Here is a 19719-nt window from a genome sequence, read left to right as displayed (position 1 = left end):
CTTAGGAAGGCTATGTGGAAGTGATGTGCTTTCTCAACCTCTTTGATGATGATGCAAGCATGCTTTTAATCCAGCACAATGCCTGTGTAAATATAGCTCAAGGCATCAACAAACAAACCTGATGAAGAAAAAGATATGTTAAAACAGTGGAGATGTGAATGGACTGGAGCCTCAAACTTAAAAACAAGCCAACAGAAAGAGTGCACAGGGTGAAAGGGAGGTGGTAGCAGGCCTTGGAACAGTACAACATGGCAGCATAACAGATGTATCTAATAAAATGCTACCAGTGTAAACAACTAACCAGTTACTGTTGTGCTTTGCCACTGTCTATCACTCAATGTCAGAAGGAGTTAAATCCTGGGTTTATAAATAGTTATGTCCTGTTTTAAAAAGGTGGACTCTCTCTCCATTTATATGATATATGATATGATATTGCCTGGATCAGCCAAGCAGGAATAGTGCAAAAGGTTAGGTAGAACACAATAATGTTCTCATAGCTAAGGTGGGGGTAGGGAGATGCTGGCATTAAGGGCACTGCCTATCAACAGAGACAGTAAAGGCCAGATTCTTTTCCACCTATTGTGTGCAGAAGTGAACTTGGGTGCCTAAGGGACTGTAAGTGACTGTGCTGTTCACCAGACCACCTGGTGCATGCCAGTTTTTCGGGTGTTGTCGTTGTCCACAGGAAGGATGGTCAGTTATCAAGACAAGTCTGAGAGGGTCAGTGGTTCTCTCCTGTCATGACTTTGCTGGAATAAATGTATTTAGTAGGGAGGAAGAAGTATGCTTTGCCCCTCCTTTGAGCCTCCTGTTGATCTTCCTGTTTTGGGGCTCCACCTCCCCAACACCTCACCTAACACCAACCAACGATGTCAAATCCCAGTCTTCTGGGTTTGGTCATGGTGTTGGTATATGTCTTGGCCATTTGAAATGGTATACCACATATGGATGTCAGTTCGCCTCACTTGGCTCTTATCTCAATGGGACTGACCTAACCTCTGCCTGGCCCTGGGTTACCTGGCCTCCCAGAGTTGGTTTCAATTCTCTTGGCTTGTCATCACTGTGACATAGACAGCTGTCTCTCCTTCTCTCTGCAGGTTCCTGGTCAGCCCAATCTGCCTGGGAGACGTTTGGAATCCACGAATCTGCCTCTGGTAAGTAATGCTGCCCTTCTGGGCTTGCAATATTTTTCAAAATCCTTCTCAGGGCTGCCACCACTTGCCCTCGGTGAGGCATGGCCGCTGAGTACTTGCAGGGGAACCCAGTTTCAGTCCCCTCCGGGCTTGCTATCTGGTGGGGTTTTTAGCTCTGTTTCTGCAGGCCAGCCGGCAAATTGGTGTCAGTACAGGAGCTGATCCCGGCTCCTCCAGGATCAGCTTTTTTTATTTTTTGTTTCTCTGTGAACAGCACTTTCTCCAGCTGCAGCTCTGCACATGCGGCTGCCTTGGCTCAGTGCAGTCTCGCGCCAGCTCCTCTGGGGTTCTGTTTGTGTCACAAGAGCCCTCTATACATGCAGGTAAAAGCATGATGGGATCAAATGCATGATGCACACAATCGCACCTCCTGCCACGCCACATGTGCATGGCAGGAGGTGCGATTGTGTGATTGTGCATTAGATCCCATCACACCTTATTGTGGTGCAGAGGGAGCCTGGGATCATAAACCTGTGCTACCTCTACAACAGCTCCAGTGGCTCTGAGCCCTGAAGCTTTCAGGACTTGCAGAGGGGGCTACGTTGCCTATGCTGCCCTTGCTGCACACCCCACACCAGGAATACTGCTACTGCTAGTTGGTTTTTCCAACACTTGCACCAGGAAGTTGTCTCTAAAGCTCTCCAGAAGCTTCTTAGATTGCCTTGGCACTGCTGTATTGCCCCCCCCCAGCAGATGTCAGTGTGATTGAAGTCCTCCATGAGAACCAGGACCTATGAACTGGAAACTTCTGCTAGTTGTCTAAAGAAAGCCTCATCCACCTCATCTGGTGGTCTATAGCAGACACCCACCATGACATGACACTTGTTTCTCTGAGCCTAACAGAGAAAATTTCAATAGGCCTATTGTAAGTTTCATACCGGAGCTCTGAGCAATAATATGGCTCTTTTACATACGGTGGAATTCTTCCTACTCTTCTCCCTGGCCTGCCCTTCCTGAACAGTTTGTACCCATCCATGACAGTGCTCCTGTCATGCAAAGTATCCCACCAAGTGTCTGTTATTCTAATCATGTCATAGTTCTTTGACTGTATGAGGACTTCCAATTATTCCTGCTTATTTCCCAGGCTCTGTGCATTCATGTATGGACACTTGAGGTAACTAACCAATTGCCGTACTTTTTCAGAAAGAATAAGGAGGCCTCCCCTTGTTCTCTCTTTCTTGTGCTTCTTCCTGATATCCTGCTTCCCCACTTACCTCAGGGCTTTGGTCTCCATACCCCGGTGGACTTAATTTAAAGCCCTCCTCACTAGGTTAGCAAGTCTGTCTGCAAAGATGCTCTTCTCTCTCTTCGTCAGGTGAATCCTGTCTCTTCCTAGCAATCCTTATTTTTGGAACATGTTGAAGAAACCAATTCCCTGCTAGCTCAAGCAATGTGTAGGCAGGGAACAGGCCACCACTGGCTTCTGTGGGTGGTGACCATCCTCCCCTTGCTGCTGACATGGCCGCGGGTGGCTGCAGGCAGTCCCCGCTCACCACTCACTGCCGCTGACAACCTGGGTGGTGACTGCAGGTGGTCCCCGCTCACCACCTGCCACTTGCCATCCCCCCTTGCCACCAACACTGTCATGACCACCTGTGGGTGGTCCCCACTCAGCCCACACTTACTGCTGACATCATCACAATCACCTGTGGGTGGTCCCCATGCACTGCTACCACACCCCTGCCGCTGCCACCTCCACGGCTGCCACCACCGCTGCCACCTGTGGGTGGTCACCATGCCCTCCCAGCCACAGGAGGCATGCTTCATTCATGCCTGCTGGTGACACCACCTGTAGGGAAGTAGGAGGAGAGAGATCTGGAGCAGCTAGCAGACAGCACAACTACCCTAAAAGAGGTTAGCTTGATTAGTGGAATGTAAAAACTATTGAAAACAACAGATGATCATTAAAACCCATGGAGTGAAGAGCAAAGACCCATCAAGTCAATTGACTCTTGTCTACCTGAATGGTAATGCCAAAACTGATGTCCTGCTACCCAGGAATCAAAGCAGGTACTCTTATTCCAAGAAGAAAACACACCCTAATTTGGGGAGTGTGTGCTGATTCTGGGAAAAAAGGCATGTGTTATATTCAAGAAAACACAGTAACAGAGATTCATGATTCAATTCTCTGTATCATCTAATGGAAGAAAAGGAAATATATGCAAAACAGGAAGATGGGATACAAAAAGCCAGATCCATGTATAAAATTCTATCAACTAAACACAGATCATTTATCATTCAGAAGATTCTTGAGATCTACACAGATAGTGAACTTGTATAGCACTTTCCTGACTGTTAGGCATCCTTACTTATTTTCAACCTACCATCCAGAGCATTGCATATGTTTGCTTCACCATATTTCTGTTCTGAAAACAAAAATGAATTCAAACAATGGTACCAGATACTTTCATTTTCAACAAATGAGGCTTGTTATAACTATCACTTTATCCTTATCCAGAATTCTGCCATTTTAAAAAATAAGGAAAGATTAAATTGACAATCATGTGATACATGAATGATACCGAGTGGCTTTTTGCTTCTTTTTATTTAGAGTAAAACTAAAGAACATGATTCCTTTTTAATTTATTGTGGCAGCGAGAAGCCCCAACAGGCATGAAGGAGGCTGGGGAGAACCCTGAGAGTCCCCACAAGGAACAAACAGGCCCCCCACGCCCCAGGAAACTTACCTTTGTGAGCACAGTCAGAGCTGGAGCTGCAGCCATGCATGCTAGCATTACGCCGGCTTTTTAAACTGCTGCTCCCGTGGCGAGCTAATTGTGGCAGCTGTGGATGCCACCGCGGGAGATTTAAAAACCTTGCCAGAAGCCAGCAGGGGAGGAAGACACAGAGCGAGCCAGCAGGGAGCTTGCCAGGCAGGTGGTGACTCCAGAGCCTGGCTGGAGCATTGGGGCTGGCACTGCACCCGCACCAGGAGCAAAGGGGAGCATCGTCCTGCACTGGGCTCGGGAAAAAGCAGTCCCCACCTGCTTGCAATCAAAACTTTAGAGAGGCATCCCTCTCACTTGAAGGGAGAAGGATGTCAGACTATGGGAGCCCAGCCCTTTGGCACCAGGGACTGGGGCTCCAGCCACCTTAACACCTAGGCAATTGATTGGTGCCAAAGCCGATGCCTGCCCCCTTGGAAAAGGGGCTTACAGGGAATGGCGGAACAACAAAATCCAACCTCTGAGTGGTTGGCTAGTGGACAGGGTGTAAGGGAGGTGGAGCCCCAATGAACATTGCATCACAAATGTGAGTAATCCCCTCCTCCCCCGTCACCAGGACACCCGGGAAGGAGAACTCCACTGGACCCCTCCTTTTTCCATTTAGCATCAATTCATGGCAGGTGAGTTGAGGGGCACTCCGGTAAAGGGGGACGGTGCGGTACTCACCACGTCTACAAGAGACACCACATTTATATATTCTAATTTATTATACTAAGTCTATATCTATTATACTTATTCTAATTTATACTAGGTTAATACTTATGTAACTTCATTCACTTCCCTTAAGTCACTCTGATTTTCATCAGGTAAGAAGAGAATGAAAAAGAACTCAAAAGACATGTCATCATTATCATATCATTATCTCATCGTATAAAAGTTCATTCTAGGAATTTTAAAAGGTCTGAGGCAGAGACCTATGGTCTTACAGGGAAAAACGCCTATGCATAGTCATTCTTGGATGAAAGCTTAGACTATATTGCACTGTTTGTTCCTTTTTACTTAACATTATAAGCATTTTGGAAGAAGTCATACATGAAGATCAAATACAGTGGGTGTATCTACATGAGATGCTTACTGCAGCTGCCTAATTAGCTCTGCCGTAAAGTGTTACTGTCTACTCGTGCAGAGATATTAGGCCTGAGTAAACTAATTAATTTTCCCATAGGTTAGTACTGTACAACGTAAATAATATCCTATGGTGGAGTTATTTACTTTGCCACAACACACATGTAGATGGTGACTGGGGGTGGCTGAAGCATGAGGGTGCTTCAGTATAGCGATGCTTGCCAGCTAGCCTTGAACTGTAGCACCCTCTTGCCCCAGCCAGCCCCTGCACAGCATGTTGAGCTGATGGGGGAGCAGCCCCAGGCTGGCAGACTAACCCTTGGGGCCCCCTGTTAGCCAGGGCTGCTAACAGTGTATTATAGTTCTGGGTGCACATGTAAACACAGTGCTCAAGTGTAATAAACTGCAGCGTGAACTGTGCTGGAGTTTATTGTTTTGTGCTAATTGTACATGTAGATGCTCCCAGTGTGTTTTACTGTAGCAGTATAGGGATGTGAGCTAATAACCTTGTGACTCACTTGGAGAAGAGCTAGACATATAAAAAAAACAGCAATTCAGTGTCCTACAGATTAATGCTATTGCCTTGACTTTGACTTATTTCTCATTGACTTATTAAATGGAAACTTAAGTCAACTTTGACTATCTTTCCAAAATCCACATGCTAAAAGCATTGTCAAATTCAGTTCTGGCTGCTTAATTTTATGGTACATAACAACAAAATATATTGAGAAGATAATACAGACAATACTTAATTTCATCACATATTTGGGGTTTTTGTTTGAGTTTGCCAAGAATTCAGCACCAACATGCTCACAAGGAAAGAGACTTCATGGGGTCTAGGTATGGGGGAGTGTCTCTCTTGTGCAGATATCAGAGAGACAGAGCCTTTAACACTAAACTAAGAACAGCATAAACTATTCAATGTTTTTCAAAGCCAGCCCATAGTGTTTGGTTAATTAATCAAAGAACGTTGCGAGTTTTACTACTTTGTTCAATAAGATTCTTGGTTGTAAGTAAATGGAAAGTAATGACATGGTGGGCACAGAATAACCTATAAAAGGACAGAGGGAAACTATTTTTAAAACCGTATCTGATAAATATTTCAAAAGTGTGATTTTTCTTAGATCTGCTTTTGTGGGATAGAATCAATTTTCCCTTATGTTGACTGCATATAGACACGTCTTCTTCCAGCAGCCAAGATTCTTGAGCTTCTATCCAACTGAACAGAATATGATAAAGATACCCAGTGCCTGAAGTACTATAGCTATTGACGTCTCTGCAGCTGATTGTAGAGTTGTGGTTTTGAGAACTCTTTTATATTTTCAAAAACTCTTTCTGCATAAAGAATAACACCTACCTTAGAATCTACTTTGATATTCATTCCTTGACATACGTGCTTCGCTTGCTGATAAATCAAAAGGTTGAACAATGATATAAATCAAAACATATGCATTCTTAACTTTTATTTTTTACTTTGTTGAAGAAACCTAGAAATAAAAATGCAACCTGTTGCAAAATACCATCTTGTTCTACAAAAGATCCAAGGCGACTAAGCACATCTGACTTTTTTTATATAGAGTTATTTTATAGTTGAGATTTTTTTTCTCTTTCAAGAGGTGGTAGTCACCCACATGGGTACTCAGACTAATTTACAAAATGGTTTCAATCTATTTGAAACTCATACTTTCTTCTATACGGGGGGGGGGGGGGTTGACAAAATACGGCCTGCGGGCCACATCTGGCCCACAATACCATTCTATCCGGCCCACAGGGTGCCTAAAAAAATTTTGGAAAATTAATATTTCTCTGCCCTTGGTTCCTGTCAAAAAGCTCTCTTTGACTGATACCTGGCTTTCATGGGTTACAGGAACAAAAAAGGGAAAAAATGTGTTTTTGTCCTGAAGGACAGCACAGATCTGACTGGGTTAAGAGTTAAGCACTTAAAAAAAAAAGAGAAATCCTATCTGTTTATTGCAGCCTGAAACATCATAACATAGAAGTATTACTTAATACAAAATGAAACTTGCCTAATCATTGAAGCTGGAGGTAATCACAGAAAAAAAACCCATATTTTGCTATCATTAAACTTGCAAATCTTAAAAATACTGTATGTGCAAAAATCTAGAAAATTATCATTTGGAAGCTCTGATGAAAAAGGTGAAGGTAGAGGGTTAAGCCGTGCATTGGGGTATTTCATTTTCCTGACATTTTCATCTCCACATTGTTGTTCTAATCTCAAGGCTGAAATTCTGTTGTGAAGTTATAAACTTTTTTACTAAATCATTTATACTGTGCTGAGCCATTTATGATATACTTTTGAGTCACAAATATACCTTGAAACTGGAGTGGTTCTGAATAAAGAAGTGGGCTGATGGCCCACCTTGTAATTGGATAAATGAGCAAGATAAATAGGCCATGGGAAATCTGGTCCTATTTCTATTGAACATTTATTGTATGCCTTGAGGAAGGGATTCTTTCTTTTTTCTGTGTTTTCTGTAGAAAAGCTAATAGCAATGTAAGAATCCTTCCCCTCGACACTTAGTTCCACTATCTCAGTTCTGTATGGTTCAAACATCAGAAAATCTATAATGCATCATGCATCCTCTCTCTCAACAACATTGGATACAGATACCCTGTTCAATGAATTACACTAAGGTAGCATTTATCCTGTTGAAGATTATTATAATAGTAGAGTAACATAAGCCCTGCAAATGGTGGGACTAGAGAGCCATTGTTGCAAATGTATTTATGTACAATTAAAAATCCATTACTGAAAAAAGCTTAAGAAAATCTATATTTTAGCTTAACTTACTAGTCAGCAGCATCTCAATATAGAATGATGCCCATATTTCAGTGGATACATAGGTCTTCTGTAGAAGAAAAGATCCTTCACATATGGTGGGGTTGACTGGGTCCCTTCCTTAATTACAAACTCTTCCCTTCTGGTAAGTAAAAGGTTTTGTTTTTTAAATTTTTATATGTACATGTGTGGCTGAGTAGCAGCTTGTTTGCTGTAGATAACTGAACTGTACCAGCATAAAAAAGTGATGCAACCCACCAAGTGTGATGCTTTATCCCACTACAGATGCTCCTATATGGGAATGGAGATAAACAACATCAGCATAAGGAACTAATTTATACTTATGTAGCTGTGACCACACTAGAAGTTGTACTGGTATGATTAGGCCAGAAATTGCACCCCAACAGTAATAGCTGTATCAGTACAAAAACTCTATATAGATCAGATCTTGGATATTATTGTGTGCTAAGCAGAGAGCTGGATTTTGCATAAGGCTTAAATAGACAGGGCTCTTCCTGTATCACTTGCAGACAACTCAACCTAGGCTCTGACTACTTCCAGGTTGGACTTGGAACTGGATCAGACCCAGCCAGGCTTAGGCTCATTATAGTGACAGTCAATTAACAATCGTTTTTAGGTTACTTGGCAGTGAGCTCGGCTGCCATGCTGCAGCTCCTTTTAGGATTCTATAGGTTCTTCCTGTTGGTAAGCAGTTTCATTACTCCACTAGAAGGAAGCTGCCATGTGAGGTTGTACTTGCTGAAAAGGAGAGGGTGTTCAAGATAGATAGGGCGAGTTTCAAGCACGGCAAATCAGGACAGCGATCTTCAACTGGACTCCACCCTCCATTCAACCAGAAAAGAGCACAGGACATTGGGTAATCTGTGTTGCCAAGCAGTTGAACTTTGGCATACTGAAGTGAAAAGGTTCACTTTAACCTAGCATGATTAAGATGTATGAGCTTCTGTTGCCAGCAACATGAGGGAGTGATATGATTGGCATCCCTTTGACTCCCCAGCCCAAATAACCAGGTACCCACTTATCAGTTTGTCAACTGGGGGCAAACTTTGGTAAAACACTAGAGCAGGGCTTAAATGTATGGCTCCAGAGCTGTAACAGGACACCTTAACCACTCTGCAAATACACCCCCTGCTCTGACAGGACTGAATTTTTTTTTCCCAAGACATGTCAGTGCAGAAGAAAGTGGCCATTCTTTAAGCCAGTGTGGGTGACTTGGATCAAGGAAAGCTCTAAAAAGACACAGCTTTGAATCAGCTTTACAATCTAGGGCCAGAGATCTTCAAGATTATAATGTAGGAGGAGAGTTCTTCAAAACAAGAACACTTCTCATCTGTCCCATCACAGTCTTCTCCAGTTTCAGCTTTCAACCAGCTGTTTTTTTATGTCTGTGCTCATTCAAGTAAGGTATTGAGAAAGCCTTCCTATTTACATTGGAAGGAAAGGAGATGGTTGATATATGAACAACAAATTAAAGAGCTTCCTGAAGGTCAGGCTAGAACATGCTTTCTTCCACTGACTTCATTTAATGATTGAAAGCTGAGATTGTTTTGAAAATGTGCCCATGTATAAATAATTCCTTAATCCTTGGTTTAATAGTCTCTGTACAAAATCAAATTACTAACCACCATGATTGTTTCAGTAATGTTGTTATTGGGTTGGAGTGGATTTGTAAACACTGGTGTAAGGTATTTGTTCATCTGAATCATCACAAAAAAGACCACTCAAAATGGCCTATTACTAAGTTAATGTTGAGTTGGTATACGAGACAGGGAGCATCACTGATATAAATTAGATTCCATCATTATTTTAAATTACAGGTTTAACACCTGGCATTACAAGATAAATATACAATTATGTATTTATAAGAGTATGTCCAAAAAGTTGTGAGATGTCAGCTAATGAGTGGGTCAAGCTGGTCCAACAACAAGTCTTTCATAAACCAAGTCATCTTCCCCAGAGCTCTCCTGAAACTTAAAGAATGCTATTTATATTACAGAGGTTTTTAGAGAGGCAGCCCAGCCTTGGTTATAAACAGTTCCTTAACAACTGGGTGTGGAGCTCATCCTCATTTCATGCTTCTTACAAGACCAGCTGAACTTTTTATAGAGTTGCTGGTCTTTTTTCTGAATGCCTGATTGAGCCTTAAAGTCCCACTTCAGCTTCATTTCTTTGCTCCAATTTTGTCTCACTTGTATGAGATCCAATCAAAATGTTAGTTCCTTGACTGGTGGTACAATACTTGGTGATACTACTTGAGATAGTAAAGCATGGCCCAAAGCTTTTAGTTTATATTTTACTATGTTGTTTACAACTATAAATAGATAAGGGACAGGACCAGTTTGCTTAGAAAAATGAAGTAGAAGCTTCTAAGCAAAGAGCAGAAAGCACTCATTATATGGTAAACACTCAAGAAGAATGGTCCCTGCTTGGAGAAACTCACGGCTAAAAATGGAATAAATCACTTAAATGAGGAATGGTAGGAACAACATGAAGATGAGGGTCCAACAGAGCAGATTTGAGATAGATTACTGATAACACCATCCACCAAGCAGCTATTCTCTCTTTTTTGTAATAAAGTGTATTTATTATCTGCTATCAAGAGCACAACTTTAAATATAGACTGGAACAGCAAACCATCGCTCATCCTCAAGTACCAAACATATTAGAATATGTACTTTTAAACCTACTGGTGCATACACCAATATACACTACAGCAGGGGCAACCTATGGACTAGTTGTAGCCTGCCAAGTGATTTCATCTGGCCCACAAAACTGGGACATAGGCTGCAATTTGGAAGCTGGGTGGGGGCCAGAAATCAGTGGCATTTTGTGGTTGGGTTAGTGGTTGTTTGCCTTTGGACCATATTGGCTTTTTTCAGCCTACCGCTCTTAAAGATGGCTGATGCTTGCATTACAGAATAGACTAGTCTGAGGCATGAATGAGTGAGCTTATTTATTCCCTAGCCTCATCACCTCCATATTTTATACATCCCTGACCCCACTATGTATGTATATACACTTTTTTAAATGGCTGGGGACCTCTGCTTATGAAGAACTGTCACTTCCCTTCTGTTGCTCTTTTTATAAATAACATGACAGCTTCTGATCTCCCTTCCATTCATTTTATTTCTACAATCCATAATGTTACACATGATTGATAATGTTTTCTTTGAGATCGGAATCAGAGGCAAAATATTCCCAGGTGTTTACTTCCTGGAAAATGAGGGGAGGGGAGGACATAGGCAAAAAGGAAGAAGAGGCCTGCAACTTTGCCAACTCACCAGCACGGAGGTCAGCAGAGGCAACTAGTGTCAGGGAGAGAGTAGGGTGTACCCCATTATGGGATGTAGTTGCTTTCCTATACTCAAAACCTCTGGGAACCACTCTGCCATCTGGGAATATGCTAGGGCAGAGGCAATAGCAGATTTTCTTCACAGTAGGCTATGAATGCTTTACTGAATCCAGTCCTTTCTGATTAGAAATATATAGTGGAGCTAATTTTCTCTGAGATTTTTCCATTTACTTTTGTTCCAGGATGCCAGAAAATCTAACCCAAGAAGAAATAGAAATGCTTGTCAGGATGAGGCAATTTCTCAGTGCCATTTTCCCAATAATATAAAAAGCATAATAAAAACTCTCTAAAGGCTGAGGCATGTGGTGATTACATACATATTCATAACACAAGCACAATAATAGAGCACATAAACATGATTAAATGTTCAATTGCAATACCCAAAATCTATGACATCCATCACAAACAAAGCAGTGAAGAAATGTATGTAGCTCCAAAATCCACCAACAGGCACATTTTCAAAGACCACTGTTTCTTTTTCTGCTTATTCAGCAAGGGAGCCAATAACAATCATTTTTCACATCATCTGTGCATTTGTTCCTGGAATTTATTGTGGATCTCTAGGACAGGTAGACCTCAGAAAAAAATGTGTCTGATATCTCTATATTTATCATTGAGAACTTACTCAATTATGCTGAACGGAAAACTTAGTGTATTAGAATGGGATGTTGACAGGTGGAGTCCCTTCCATGGTGTGTGGAACTAACACATTTAGTGAGGTGTATAAGCATTAGGCCTGTGCGAAACGGCTAGTATTTGCTTTGGATTCGGATTCGGCCGATTTGGTAGTAATTGATGCCAGAGGGTAGTAATTGATGGCAGTCACTCATCATGGTGTCCTGTGACCAGTGGGGTCCCCCAAGGCTCTGTCCTTGGACACATGTTGTTCAACATCTTCATTAATGTTGTGGACATTGGAGTCAGGAGCAGACTGGCCAAGTTCACTGATGACACCAAACTTTAGGGAAAAGCATCCATGCCAGAAGATAGGCGGGTGATCCAGGCTGACCTGGACAGGCTCAGCAAATGGGTGGATGAGAATCTGATGGTGATTAACACCAAAAAATGCAAGGTTCTCCACCTTGGGAAGAAAAACCTGCAGCATCCTTATAGGCTCGGCAGTGCTACGCTGGCTAGAACTACAGAAGAAAGAGACTTGGGGGTCATCATTGACCACTTGGTGAACATGAGCCTTCAATCCAATGCTGCGACTACTAAAGCAACCAAAACGCTGGCTTGCATCCATAGATGCTTCTCAAGCAAATCCCAGGACGTCATTCTCCCCTTGTATGCAGCCTTGGTGAGGCCGCAACTGGAGTACTGTGTCTAGTTTTGGGCTCCACAATTCAAAAAAGGATGTGGAGAAGCTTGAGAGAGTCCAGAGGAGAGCCACGCGCATGATCAGAGGTCAGGAAAACAGACCTTACAACAACAGGCTGAGAGCCATGGGGCTCTTTAGCCTGGAAAAGCGCAGGCTCAGGGGTGATCTGGTGGCCACCTATAAGTTTATCGGGGTGACCACCAGGATCTGGGGGAACATTTGTTGACAAGATCGAATGGTCATAAACTACTGCGAGACCATTTCAGGCTGGACATAAAGAAGAATTTCTTTTGTTTGCGAGCCCCCAAGGTCTGGAACAGTCTGCCATTGGAGGTGGTTCAAGCACCTACAGTGAACACCTTCAAGAGTAAATTGGATGCTTATCTTGCTGGGAACCTATAATCCCAGCTGACTTCCTGCACTTTGGGTGGGGGGCTGGACTTGATGATCTTCCGAGGTACCTTCCAGCCCAAATGTCTATGAAATCTATGATTTGGGGGACAGTGATTCAATCTGGGGATTTGAATCACTGTACTGAATTGATTCAGCCGAATCTAGTTCGAAGAGTCTGCTGCTGCCAAATAACCTGTCCATTGGCCAATGTCAGCAAATGCTTCCTATTGTACCCTGGTACACCTGCACAACTGTGACTTAGCTGCTAGGGCTGCTGCCAAATCTCTGAATCAGCCAAGCCAGGCCCATCCCTGACCTGCTGTCCCAGCCCAGTAATGGCTGCCCCACCTGCCCCAGCTCCCAGCACTTGTTAAAAAAAAGCCCCAACTCAGTGGGTGATGCTGGGTGGGGGGGAATCCCCGCTGCCCCACACTGCCCCACACTGCATGGGGGGCTCTGCATGAGCCCCCTGAACCTCCCCCTCATTCCCCCAGACCCCCCACAGGTGCCTTGCCCGGGCCAGCAAAAAACCCCCTAAAAAAACCACCAGTCTCACTGCTTCTGCTAGCAGGGGGTGATCTCTGCTGCCCCCCCCCACCTCCTCCTGCCATGTAGGGGATAGTGGGGATCGCTCCTCCACCTGTCAGGCGGGCAGGGGCAGCCATGGTGGAGGCTGGGGGAGCAGAGGGGTTGGGGGGCTGGTAGGGGACCCCCCATGGTCCCCTCCCCCTCTCCCAGCCCCCCTTTTCCCACCCCTAGTACTTATCAGCTTAGAGTGGCTGCAGCAGGGACTGCCCAAATCATCAAAGCTCTCTGAATCTCTTCTGAAGATTCGGAGAACTTTGAATCAATTTGGATCTTTTAATTGGTCCCCTGATTTGATTCAGATCCAGAGATTCAACCACCGAATAGGGCCGAATCACCTTCGAATTGAATCATCACCGAAAACTTTGCACAGCCCCAATAATCAGGCACTGCAAAGATATGTGTGAGAATAAGTCTTATTTTGCATCTACCATTGTTACCTAGAAGAAAGGATAGATGAGACATGAATGAAATTCATAGATGAAACTAAGGGCTTTGGCACAGGTTACCTGTGCATCATCAGACACCTGTAGTGTGTTGTGATGTCATAAAATTATGGTTGTTATAGAGCAATCTCAGGTGAAGGCTTTGTGTAGTTTTAGACCTGCACAGCTGTGACTTAGCACTAAAGGGCTGGTGAGCAGGGGCATGGACAGAAGCTAAGACTCTATTCCTCCCTTGAGGTAGAATAGGAACGGGGAGGGTGGCATGTAGCTCGGAGGCAGAAAAACCAACATGAGGTCTGTGGTTTCCCTCCCTCCATAGCCAGCAGGAGGCAAGCCAGAGTGGAGGGTGGGAGGGGAGGAATCTTGAAAAACTGTTTAAAGTGAGGTGGGGGTGATGAGGGGAAGTAAAGAGAAAGGAGTGAAAAAAAAATTTAAAAATGTAAAGAGTAACATTTTGCATATGTCTCTCTGTCCCTTCAATTTACCTCTGAAAATAGAGGGTCAGATCATGCCATTAGTGCATGGAGTGACAAAAAGTCTCTTTCCTGTAGGAACAGCCCCAGGAAGTATTGTATACATTAGATCATGCCTGCTGTTCTTCCTACTCCCAGGAGCCAGATTGTGAAAGTAATTGATTTCTCAGTTTAGCAGCGCAAGTGACAAACTAAAAAAAATTGCAGTTTGGTTACAACTGACTTCAGTTTTCCCCACTGTTTTTCTTGCCAAAGTAGAAACCTGAAACATTTATTTTGCTTTGTCCCAGAACATTTAATTTGATGCAGGTCAAAAGCACAAATAGCTTCAGAAAGGCTCCACCCATATCTGGTGAACTTACTATATGCCACTCAAAATTTGCCTAGCTTTACTTACAGGGGAGTAGCATGTGTCCCACTTCATTGCTGACTAACTGGATTGCTTAGGGCAAATGAAACTTATTAGTTTCACCACATATTTTCTTCTCCTTTTGGAGTTGCCAACGCCTTTGGAGAACTAGGAGGGAGCTCATGAGAACAGAGGGCCTTCAGTTAGACGTGAGTGAGGTAGGAAGGCTCCTTAAATTCTCCAGCTTGTTTGGTTAACAAAAATTTGGGCATAATCCAGAGCAAAAAATAGTCACTGGGAAACAGAAAGTGGGAAAGTTATAATGCCAAAGTAGGCTTGGGGGTGACTATAGACATCAAATTGCACAGGAGGTTGCAACTACAGCATGGCAGCAGCAAAAGCCAGTGTGAAAAGGTATCACTAAGAGAAGGCAGGAAGTAATTAACCCATTGGCAACATGTAGTGCATGTGCACCCAGAGATCAACCATGCACCCCCTGGAATCTCCAGCCAGGAAACCACAAGTGCTGCCAGAAGCGCACTTCCAGTTTCACCGCTGGCTCAGTGATCAGCTGCTGGTGGATCCCCCTGCCCCGGGTCAGTGGCTGGGATACCCCACCCCTTCAGCAATCTGGTGCCCCCCCAGACTTGGGAGGCACCAATTGCCCATGAATGCAACCCTTCCTGTGTGGCTCCACTGAGTATTGCATTAGGTGCTGGATATCACACTACTGGAAAGATAATTACAAGTTAGGGGAATTCAAAGGGTACCAAAAATCATGTCAGGGCTAGAGGGATTAATCTGAGGAAAGATTAAAAGAGTTTAAATAGGTTGAGCCATCACTAAGGGCCAGACCTGATAATAGTCAAGAAGTATTTAAAGGGTGTAAAATCAAAGGAGGGAGACAAATTACTTTGGGTCATGCAACTAGTATAACTGGTATCATTATTTATTTATATAGCATTTGGAGATTGCTCAGACTTTTATAGAACAAATAAAAGTCCCTAGCTCAGGATCCTTACAACCTAATTGTAGGCATGAAACAGCAAGTGACTTTAACAAGGAATGTGGTGGCTGAAAGGAGGCAGAGGGCTGTAATTATAAGTAATGGGATGGAACTAAGACATGGCAAATTGAGATTGAATAACATGATGCAGTGGGGATTATTAAGACTGTAGAGAATTCTCCATGCATAGTTGATAGAAATTATCACAGGACTAGTTCAAAATGCTTTTTGTAGTGTGCGGCAACTGACTATCTGATGGTCTTTCTCTCCCCAGTAGAGTTTACTGACTAATTTCAGGTATTTTCCATGGAAGAAGGGACAAGAACAAGGTAACATTCGGAATTAGAAAGGAAGAATACACAAACAATGGGCTAGAGTTAAGATGAAAATACAAACAACAGAGCACTAGAGAAACATATAACATTGTCCTGTTCTCACAGAAAATTCTTTCAAGTGCAACTTTTAAGATGAAAAATCCTATTCTACCCAGACTATACTGCCAGAATGGGATTTCCAAAAGCTGCACAGAGTGTTTTCACTTTAGTGGTGAGAAAGACAAACCTTAAGTATTGGACTGGGAGTGCGTTCTTATTTTCCTGATGAAGCAGCAGGCTGATCATATTGACCTGATTCACCCCTGCCGCACAGCCGATGGAGTAAATTAAAACGATGTGTTTATAAAATGCTTCCATATTAAAATGATATTTTTGTGCTTAGATTATACTGAGTTAAATGTCTACATTTCAAACAAGACACTGGAGTGCTAAGCCCCTGTTAGCCTTATTTAACCTTTCTACTTGGGAAGCAGCAATAAGAATCTCATATCAGTTTTACTTCAGTGTCTTCAGTAGATTTGCTTCTAATTTTTACTAGGGGATACAACATTAGAATCAGGGCTTATGGTTATTTTATTGATTCCTTCACAAGATATACTCAGTATTTAATAGGTCAGCCCTAATGAAATCAATGACTGACATTAATAAACCATGAAATTGTCCTGGGTTTTCATGTGGCAGAAATACCTCTGGGGCTAAATTGAATTATCTCCTTCATTATCAGGGGCAGTGAAGAAATTTGCACAAAATGTTCTGTCTAATATAAAGCTTTATTAATGCAACTAATGAAACAAAAGACATTTCTGGATGACTTTATATACCATCCACTGATTTATTTTCTGGACAAATGTAACAGGGTATCTCATGGTTGCTATTCCTCAAAGGTCCTCAAAGTTCAAGGTATCCACTATGGCCAAGACAGAATAAATTTACTTTTGAATAAATAACTAATAAGTCTTGTAGAAAAGATAAAGTTTGCCATCTAGAGGCACAGTAAGGAAATCCACTTTCTTTGTTATGATAGGCCCCAGTCCAGGACAATTAAAGCCAGTTAGAGTTAGGAAGGGGATTGGGCCCAAAATGTGGGTTGGGCCTTTGATTCTGACAGAAGTTATAAGTAGCAAATTATTGAGGTCAGAGGAAATTCTGAAACTCCAGGGACCTAAAATCAGGTGATGGGGAAGGCTGGTTTTAATATCTTTTGTTAGGTTGGATAAGCACTTTTTGAGCTAGCTCCTGCTTACTCTATTCTTCTCCAAACCCATAGGAAAGAAAAATGACTCTTTTTCCCCTGCTCACACCAGACTTTGCATTAAAGTCAATAAACAATACATTTGGAGAATTTATGAATAAATAGGGTAACTCCAAACCCCTGAATTTTAAGAAAAGCAGGTTGTTGCCTTCTCCCATTACCTTGTTGGACTAGAAAGGACGTCAAGTAGAACATGCTGAGGAAATCTAGAAGATGCCTGTGATGAAAGCAGGAGTACTATGATAAAGTCCAAGACTGGCAAGAAAGGACAGATTTAAAAAAAATATATTAAAACTACAGGCCAAAGTAGTTCAGGTGGCCATGGCATCTAGTGACAGAAAGGTATCTAGAAAGGCCCTGAGTTTGTGCAGCTGCCTGACAAATGCCCTTTGTACAGTCACTCACAGTTGGTGTGTGGTGGGGTTGTGCCAAGGGTCAGAGGGTTTTTCAGGGGTGCTGAGTGGGGGAACGTCTCACTAGGTGCTCACAGGTGCTGCTGTCTCTCTTCGCACTGGGTCTTGCTGCCACTTCTGCCACTATACCAACTCCCCACAGATGCACTGTGCAGGCTCCCTGGGGTCACTATTCTGGTACCCCTTCTAAATCAGCACCTTCAGCTGGTGCCCAACTCACCAATGCATATCTATGCTACTGGTAGTCCATAAACCATCTTTGTACGAAAGCTTTCAATCAAGAATCCATCTAACATAGCGAATTACTTGGGCATGCTATCGTCAGAACCATGGAACATCAGAGTTCAGTAGCACTCTGACCTGACTCCTGCTGTGGGGATCAGGATGGAGGGATAGCAGTGTACAACTTGTGGTGGGCCAGTGGGGGGATACTCCTGCGTTGAGCCACTCACCTCACTGCACCCAAACACCTTCCAGGCTCCAAGTGCCTCCCTGGGGGTGTGTCTTACATCCAGCTGTCCCCCTTCCTGAAGCACACGCGCAAGCCTGGGGGTAACACCTCCACCACCCAGGGTCTGAACTGGTCCTGTCCCTGTGCCCCCTGGGAAACACAGGCCTATTAGCCCTTGAAGGTACTTGACCCACTGCAAGAACTTTGGATGCTTCCCTTAGTCTGAAGCACAAATAGTGGTCTCCCTTAGTCAGGCAAACCAAGGGGACCCCAAGGCATAATCTAGACCCTCTCTCAATCAGTCTCCCATGCTGGGTACAGAGGAGAACTTTATTGGTTACAAGGATTAGGTTTGGAATAGGATACAGGGTAGAGCAACATCAGAGAAATCCCTTAGAGCAAACAGTGTCATGGTAGCCTTTGATCACACATCTGAGTTACTGCAAGCAATATATCTAGTTAGATCACAAGTCACTTACTCACAAGTATCATCTGGAGGCAGATGGAGATTTCCTCTGGAGGCAAGCAGTTCATTGACCATGAGTTTCAAGACAGCAAGTTTCACATGGTCCAACTTCTCTGAGAGTTCTCGTCATGGCTTCTGCCCCACCTCCTGGGCAGTCCTTAACTTATATAGACCTTATGACTGGATTTACCTGATCCAATTAAGGCCAGTAACTGTTTTCTGCCGGCCAACCAATTTGAAATGCATCACTGGTTGCCAGGTAGACTGGCAGGGTCTCTAGTCCCCTCCCAGTCATGAAAACATTGCTCAGAAAAATAGGGAGTTTAAGCCCCAACCCAGGTGTGTGAGGCCAGTCACATAGGCAGAGGGAGCAGGTTTTCCCCTCCCTCAAGAATGTATTCAGCTCAGGTTACAACTCAGGGTTACCTGAAGCTGATGGGGCCAGGGATGTCTGTCCTCTGCAGTGACCATGATAACCAAATTGTCAGATTGGTCATCTGCTTGATAGCAGTTTGGGGTGAGACAGAGATGGCATTCTGCCACACAACTCACATGGCCAATTAAGCCAGCTGGAGCTGTGCAAAGTACATGGAAGTAGGGTCTACTAGCTGAATCTCCTGTTGCAAATGACTATCAAACTTAAGAATCTGTCCCCTTGGCTTTGAAAGTAAGAATGAACTTGCACAACAGCAGCTTTTCAGCATGGGGCTGCACTGTCACTTACGCTCTGTAAATATGCAAAGGGACTCCAAACCCATGAAGAGATTAAGCCAGCCACAGTACACAACAAGCTGGATGCTATGAGGTAATTGTTTATTTTTAGGTGCACCAGGATGCACAAAGTTGTCCGCCATTTTCAAATTAAAAACATTGCTTGTTAAAAATCTTCTCTGTGTCAAATTGACTCAACACTCAAGCAATGAGACTTCCAAGAGGTCACCAGAGTAAGAACTACCCTAGTTCCATTGGACAGAAAGTAATGGTTCCTTCTGGCTTTAGGCTCAGCAGGGTGAAACAGGCCTTCAGATTAAATTCCACCGTAGCCAATAAGATCAATGTATTATCATAGAGC

The 19719-nt window shown here is 43.4% G+C and overlaps 1 long non-coding RNA gene across 1 annotated transcript in view; it reads left to right on the top strand.

Moving 5' to 3' along the window:
- LOC109323459 overlaps positions 1–1172 on the top strand; it is a 25273-nt gene extending 24101 nt beyond the window's left edge. Inside the window, exon 3 of the long non-coding RNA XR_002104677.1 lies at positions 1098–1172. This is a non-coding gene — a long non-coding RNA (uncharacterized LOC109323459). The remainder of the gene's footprint in view (positions 1–1097) is intronic.
- The last annotated feature ends 18547 nt before the right edge of the window (positions 1173–19719 follow it).

The sequence above is a fragment of the Crocodylus porosus genome, unplaced genomic scaffold (assembly GCF_001723895.1).
Source record: "Crocodylus porosus isolate Cpor-Errol unplaced genomic scaffold, CroPor_comp1, whole genome shotgun sequence".
Taxonomy (NCBI): Eukaryota; Metazoa; Chordata; order Crocodylia; family Crocodylidae; genus Crocodylus; species Crocodylus porosus.
The sequence above is the reverse complement of the archived record's forward strand: the minus strand, read 5'-3'. Positions and strand labels throughout refer to the sequence as shown.